This window comes from Pongo abelii, chromosome 14, assembly GCF_028885655.2.
Source record: "Pongo abelii isolate AG06213 chromosome 14, NHGRI_mPonAbe1-v2.0_pri, whole genome shotgun sequence".
Lineage (NCBI taxonomy): Eukaryota > Metazoa > Chordata > Mammalia > Primates > Hominidae > Pongo > Pongo abelii.
The window spans coordinates 71,689,630-71,697,766 of record NC_071999.2 but is presented as its reverse complement, the minus strand read 5'-3'; positions in this window follow the sequence as shown (position 1 = coordinate 71,697,766).

Here is an 8,137-nt window from a genome sequence, read left to right as displayed (position 1 = left end):
ACCTTGGGATTTCTCATTATGTGCAATGCTATATTTTTATGATTTAAAAATCAATTTTATTTTGTGGAAGAGTAGTGACATGGGGCTAAAAGCCCTTGCACCAAAGCGGTTTAAAATAGATGACACTGGGGCTAGTTGTTAAAGAATCATTACAATTTCAATGTATGCTGAAGTTGCAGGAGACATAGGAGCTATGATAGGAAGGCAAAAGGTCTATCTGAGCCATGCACTAGAAATCTCAATGTCAAATGATTATGTGAAAAACAGAATATGTTTTATTTATTTGATTGTATAGTTAACCTCAATTAATGAGAAGAAAATACTGCTTTCCATTTTCATTTCTATATTTATTTTTTGCTCTAAAACTTTCAAGTTCATGTTGACTTAAAAACTAAACATGACCTTGTAGGTGTTGTGTGCATGGTAAATGATATAGATAAGTTCTTTTGTCTTTTATCTTGTTCTATGTTATTTAACTACATTTTAAGACCTATCATTTAGTGCTTTACAGAGTGTATCCAAAACTATGCACAAGAAGGCATCACATACCAAGATATAAAGCATAAATTCTATTATGGAAAATGATTAAATAAGCAAGAATCAAGCAAAATCTAAACTTTTTAATTTCTAAGTTTAGTTTTTTATTAAGTCTTTAAAACGGTCATTACTGTCAGGTTAATTGCTTTATTCTGTTCTTTAAAAAAATCTGCATACAATTTTTTTTAACACAAATATCCTTTATGCTTGGACTTTCTTAGATACCCAGAAATCCAATTAAGTTCCAGGAGATTAAAATAGGATATTAACCTAAGCTACTTAAGAGACCTAAGGACCTGGCTACACTTTTCTGACAATACTTTTCAACTAAGCTTACCTCTGTAAATAACATATATACTCTGCAATAAATATTATTATGAAGAATGAAAGAGGTTTAGGGAGGCTGAGGTGGGGCACATAGTGAGGGCTGACATTCTGGTGACATCAGGCCAAAGCTGCTGATTATTTCTGTGGGCCTTTCATAGTCTCTCTTGTTTTTAGTAAAGCCATGTGTGCCTGCAAACGATGTATAATATGTGTTATTTCTGGATGAATGCACTTAATTATCTCTAAAAATCATTTCACCAACAGATGTCTCCTCCTCCTTTTCCTTGTACTAATCATTCTCTGCAGTTGCAAACTTTTTTTTTCTTCTTTTTTTTTTCCTGAGTCCTTGTGTTCCCTCTCTTCTTCTTTCTGAAGGATTTCTCCCCCAGGGCAATTTTCCCCTCTCAAAATCAAAATGTGAAGCAGCATAAAAGACATCATAAAAGCTTTGAAAATGTTCCCTGGTGCATATTTTAATATAAGTACCAGATTTGTCTAAACAAAGAAAATGAATTTTCATCATTTTAGTAATTTTTGCAATGGAATCACAATTCAAATTTATCAATGTATTTATCCCTTATTTGTTTATCCATGTAAGTGTGGTTATACATCTTTATTTTGACAGTAATTAGAAAATGAAAAGAACTGTATCAAATGTTATGGTTATTCATTTTCATTTCTATATCTCATTTTATGAATCACACCAATTAAATTGTTTAGATGTTAGGATACCCAAGGCTTATTGGGATAGATCCCTAGCCCAAGTTCCAAGTCTCTAGAAAAGCAAACAAATAGGTCATCTGGGTTTAGCAATGAAAATAAAGCCAATTGTAATTGCACTTATATTATAATTTTATTTGGTAATAAGCCAATATTACTATCCCATTTTGGATTTCATAAAATCTTGGCTCATTTGAAATGATTATGGTAGACATGTTTGCCTTCTAATGTATTATTCAATAAAGATTTGATATGTACAATAAAATCAAAGCCACTTAAGTATTTGGAAATGACTGAATGAAAATAGAGGGCTGTTTGTGTATGAAGAAAACACACTTAAACCTACCAATTTTTATGGTTGCTTTAATTAAAGATGGAGTTTTAAATTTCACAAATTTAAATTTCACCTTTTTAGTCATCAACTCAGGTAGTTTGTATTCAATGCCCATATATTGCTTGATAACCTTTCCTTTCCTCTTTCTTTTTTCTTTATGCATATCAAGAGCCTACAAAAAGTGATGCTCATTCTGGAAGAAGTCCTGGTACTTTTAGTTTAAAAAAATTCCTGAGGTGATGGTTCCTATATGTAATTCTAGTGAAGAATTACTGAAGTGTACATCCTGGCCTAAGAAAGTTATGAGCAGGGTAGATCTATTTTTCTTCAATAGAATGCTTTCAAAAGTATCATTAGATTTTGGAAAGAATGCAGCCTTTTCAAATTAGAGTCTATTCAAAAAAGGGCTCAAAAAGTATTAGCCAATTTGAGGAATAAAAATCCAATTGGAGACTAGTGGAATTCAAATGTATTATAGTATGTTTGATGTGACTTGCATAGGGATGAGTGTGACCTTGAGAATATCATTTACATTTCACATGCAATTATTTTTATCTTCCTGCATAATTAGTTTATTTAATTATTCTTTGAGCTCTAATATTCTGTGATATCTTGATATCTGTACTCTATCCAATAGACTGAATAATTTTTTAAAAACATTTTTATTTTTCAAAAAAGATGAGAAAAAGCATATATAATGGAAGATTTAAATAAATTAATTATTGGAGAAAATGAAGATTAAGGCAAAAGACCAACATTGTCAACATCAAGTCAAAAAATCTCTTTTATTGTCCATCAATTCCTGCCTCCAGGCTCCTTAGAAGCCATTGTGTTTAAATAAATGCAATCATAATATTTAGAATAGTGATCTTTATAGTGGAATGCCTTAAAAATACTAGCACTTTCAATTATTTTAACACATTCATATCCTACTGCTCATTTTAGTGTATGCTTTATGATTTTAATAATATATTTATCCTATGGATGTAAGTAAATAAGTAAATAAATAGTTTAGGCATAATTGTTTCAAAAATTTGACAAAACTCTAAGTGTTTGGAAGATACTGCTGTATGAAAAAAATACCATTTTTTGAGCAAAGATAATGTTCTAGAAGACGCAAGTGCTGAGAGAAATACAATGTGCAAAGTAACACTTAGGTCATGAAGCATAAATACCTTCAAGAGTAAACCAGGTAACACAAATGTTTAAAGCAGCTTGCCTCGAGATAGCAGGGTGTCATGGCCCTATGAGATAGGAATGGCACCCTGACTAAATGTGTATATATTACATATAACATATATTTATATATTATATATAATTATAAGTATATATTTATATAATAAATATAGCTACTTATAGATTATATAATATATAATTGCATATAATTATATATGATATATAATTATATAGTAAATATTTAATATAGTCAATTACATATATAATGTTTTTATATAGTATATAAATAATTTTATATATAGAAGTAGTCCTTCACTAGGATTATATGTTATAAAACATACTATATATATCTAATTTTCATATATCTAATTTTTAATATATATATAATATATACACATATATACATATGCACATATATGTAGTGATTCTTCATTAGGGTTACATTTAATGTTATAAAACATTATTTAAAGCTGAGTGTGGTGGATTGCACCTGTAATTCCAGCTACTTGGGAGGCTGAACTGAGAAGATCTCCTGAGGCCAGGAGTTTGAGAATAGACTGGGAAACATAGCAATACCCTATCTGTAAAACAAAAGAGAGAGAGAGAATAAGTGGGTGTGGTGGGACATCTGAAGTCCCAGCTACTAGGAAATCTGAGGTGAGAGGCTTGCATAATCCCAGGAGGTTGGGGCTGCAGTGAGCTATGATCACTCCACTGCACTACAGCCTGGGCAACGGAGTGACACTTTGTCTCTACAATAAAGAAATAAAACATTATATACATCTAATATATAAAAACATTTTGACTGTATCAAACTTTATATAATATATAAATTATATATTATTTGCTTAGTTACCAAACAAAACATCTGCAGACTTTGCTATCTGTTGAAATACATAGTGCCTTCAGCAATGATTTCAGAACAAATGAAGAAATCATAAGCCTCTTCAGTTAGTGACTTCATTCAAAGTTTATAGGACAATATTAAAATATAATTTTGTAAACATGATTGAAAAAATGTAGCTAAAGATTTTTTATTCTGTTGATATTTTCATAGAAATCAGAATATAGTCAAATAATGTTATGCTCTATCATGGATCTAAAGTAAAGGTATCTTGCAAAATTTTATAAGATTACATTTATAAGGAAAGAAGTAGTAGTTAGGAGAAAAAAACTTATTGTGAGCATTGACGATCTTTCCGTATATAAGTTCCTATGTTCTCTTCAAGGAGACAGGTGACAGAAGTACAGAAACCTCCTTTAGAATAAATATTTTTATATTATCTATAAATTAAATAAAATCTGGTTTGATATGAAAACAATGGCATATCATAGGCTGTGACAGAGGATCTGAATATTTTTCAGGGCAAATGTTGCAGGTATGATGGAAAGGGACACAAGCCAAGGAACGAGGATAGCCTTTAGAAGCTGGAAAAGGAAAGGAAATAGATTCTCATCTAGAGCCTCTACAAAGGAATGAGCTCTACTGACACCTTGACTTTAGCTAATGAGGCCCATTTTCTGGAGAATTTGTGATTTCCAAAACTGAAGGTAATACATTTATGTTGTTTTAAGCTTATAAATTGATTTGTTACAACCACAATAGGAAATTATTACAGCATTCTTGAGAACCTCTAATATAATCCTTTCCTTCCATTTGGATTTCTAAACTAAATTTGTTCAAGGAAATGGCCAGGCACGGTGGCTGATGCCTGTAACCCCAGGACTTTGGGAGGCTAAAGCAGTAGGATTGCTTGAGCCCAGAAGTTTAAGTCTGCAGTGAACTATGACTCACCACTGCCTTCCAGCCTGAGTGACAGAGTGAGACCCTGTCTCAGGAAAAAAAAAATAAAAGCAACAGTTATATTTTCTATACTTCTGTAATTTTCTATATAATTCTTTCTCATCTGCTGGCAGTATTATGACTTTTATGCAAATCTGATGTCTCTCACTTTTTCTACCTGGATACTTTTGTTGTGTATGAGTTTAAATAGTAGTACATGTTTTTCTCTCAAAGTATACATTTTTGGGTTTTACACAAAATTTTTTTTCAATTACTGTATTGTATCACTTTATTCTGTGGCAGTTTTTTTAATTGTTTCTATAGAGGACACTCATATATAAACCAGTATCCTTTGATTTCCCATCTTCTCATGTTCAGTAACACGTGCTTATTCTATTTATTCTTGGATTTTGAGTTGGTGATTTAGCAAGCTATCCTTTGCACGTACACTGAGAATTATTATTTAAATTAATGTATTCTCTCAAAATGAAGAAAGTTATACATAGTGATATGAATTTGGTTATACTTTTTTCTGAAATTTAACACATTGTTTTACAATATAAATGTTGGCATCCCACAACAACTCTTAGTGAAGTTGTTGATTCTTCAGTTACAGTATTTGGAAGCAGAATGAAAATGACCTGGATGAAAAGAAAAATAAACAGATGTTCATATGATGTTAGTTCCCCCCAAAAAAGGCTTCCTAGGAAAGTATTTAACCCAGGGAAATTAAAGTTAGAAGGTTTGATCAAAGACCTATCACTCCCTATTGGAAAAATGAAGATTTGTTGCATTGTCACTGGAGAGAAGACTGGAGGTAGTCACCCAGAGCTAATTGTGTGTGCCGTATTTAATAAGGTTGGTGCCTAATGGACTTCATCACAGGGAAGTCTTTATTGCCCAGGAGACCTTGACATTAGAAACATTATTGGAAGGGTTTCTGTCTACACATGTAGCCAGCTATTTACCTGCCCAGAGTTAACCTAAGATTTTTTTCAAAAGGTTGATTGGTTCAGCCATTACTTTGATTTCCTGTCTCCTGTCACCTTTTGCAGTAATCACATAAGTAGTTTTTGTTGTTGTTTTTTTTTTAAGCAACCTGGAATAAGAAAATAGTTTTTCATTTGTACTAAGAGGTGTTTTTCATTAAACAACCTGATCAAAGTTGCTATTTTCCATTTATATGCTAATAAAGTGTACTTTAGAACTTATAAACATGTATTACCCAGTGGGATTTTATTCCTGGATCCAACATAATCTATGGGCTCAGAGGATCTCTTCAGGTTATAAGAGTTAGAGGAAAGTGGTTGTCAATTGAAAAGTATGAGGCCATATGCACAATGAGGTAGAGGATTAGAGCACTAAATAATAAATTTAAGAAAGGTTAGAACAAAATGCAGATAGGGCAAACATAACATATATATTTTTTGGCATTAATTATCCAGAATTCTTTATTCTAAGAATATTTTATATCATATGATTGGTGTAAGTGTTGCTTATCTCTTGAAAATCTCTTACATTTTTTGTTTCTATTATGTATATATAACTTATTGTAGTGCATAATAGGTATTACTTTGGTCAAATTAAGTAAGTTTTGTAAAACCAGCTATGTCTACAATGATTTTCTGGGATGATCTCTGATTATAATCTCTGCTTTTGGTAGTGAATCTAAAGAATTTCTGAAATATAGAGAACAGTGTTGTTTTTATGTGAGTGTTGTTCTCAGGAAAATCTGATGGGCTTGACATGAGAAATTGATTAAAGGAAAACCAATAGACAGGTCAATAAAGTTTGTATGAAGAAGCTTACAATTGATATTCTACCCAAATAGGCATAATATAGTTATGGTTAGACATTTTCTTAAAAAATACTGTACAGTACAGAAAAATATCAGCAATTGATTGGAATGCCATCTGGTGAGACATACAGAGACCTTGGGAAAGTAGAGACAGTGAGTTAGCAGAAGCTATGAGTGAACTAAAGCCATGAGCTAGAAGAATTCATAAGCAAACCAAATTCAGAAACCAAAAAATACATATAGTCAGGTTGCTGGAATCTGTTGACAGCAGCAGAGGCTGGAGAAACATAAACAGAAGTTGAATGTCCCAAATAAAGTTCTCTAGATAATTCCTGCTGATAGAATAGTCACGGGTAGCAGGAGCAGATGAGTGAAAGACATAGTATATCATTGAATTCTGTGATTAGCAGCAATTCATAAGACTACTGTATATGTGGGTGCTTTGCAAGGAGATTTTTCTTCTCAATTTGATACATTTATGGTTTTGAAAATAAAAGTGCTTTCAGACACACATGAAAGATCATCACTCAGGGTGGATAATCCACATTTTATTCTGGACCTTCTTTCATCAGATGATTCTCACTCAAAATTGAAGATTTTTTTCCTATGTATTATTAAACCATCTGATAAAAAACTTATGCATTCCCCTTCTTTCTAATTTATGCTTAAGTAGCTCAGTGAACTAAAGCCCTACACTGCCATCTTATTGTATTATTTATAGAGATGTATGGAGTAAATCACTGTGTGTGCATATGATTGTGTGAGGCATGCTGTTATAAGCAATCCTAGTGATTCCTAATTTAAATTATTTATATTAAAATATTTTCAAGACATTCCTGTGATAGACATTCCTACTATTCAGTAATATTCAATTTATTTCTTCTGGGCAGACAGATAAATTGTGATGCGGTAGGGAAGTGCTGGGAAGGGAAGAGTGTGGTCCCTTTAAATCATACGGAAGGGGGAAGGGCGTGGTCTCTGGCTAGGGCTCCACCCCCATAGACCTAGGTGAGGACAGGCATTTTTGTTTTCCTGCCCAAATGTTGCATTTTCCCGAGACCACCCTGGCCTGCCATGCCCCCTATAAAAACCCAAGACCCTAGCAAGGCAGAGACACAGGTGGCTGGACGTTGAGAGGAGCACATCAGCAGAGGAACACACGGGCAGCTGGATGTTGAGAGGAACACTGACAGGCACAGGCACTTAGGTAGGCCATTGACTGGCAGAAGCAGAACGCGATGGAGTTTGGCTGGGGCAGTCGGAGGAGAGCCCAGGCCGCTGAGCAGCCCGACTCCAGGGGAAAACCTTCCCACTGGCTTCTGGCTTCCCCAATCTGCTGAGTGCTACCTCCACTCAATAAAACCTTGCACTCATTCTCCAAGCCCAGGTGCGATCCTATTCTTCTGGTACACCAAGACAAGAACCCAGGTTACAGAAAGCCCTCTGTCCTTGTGACAAGGCA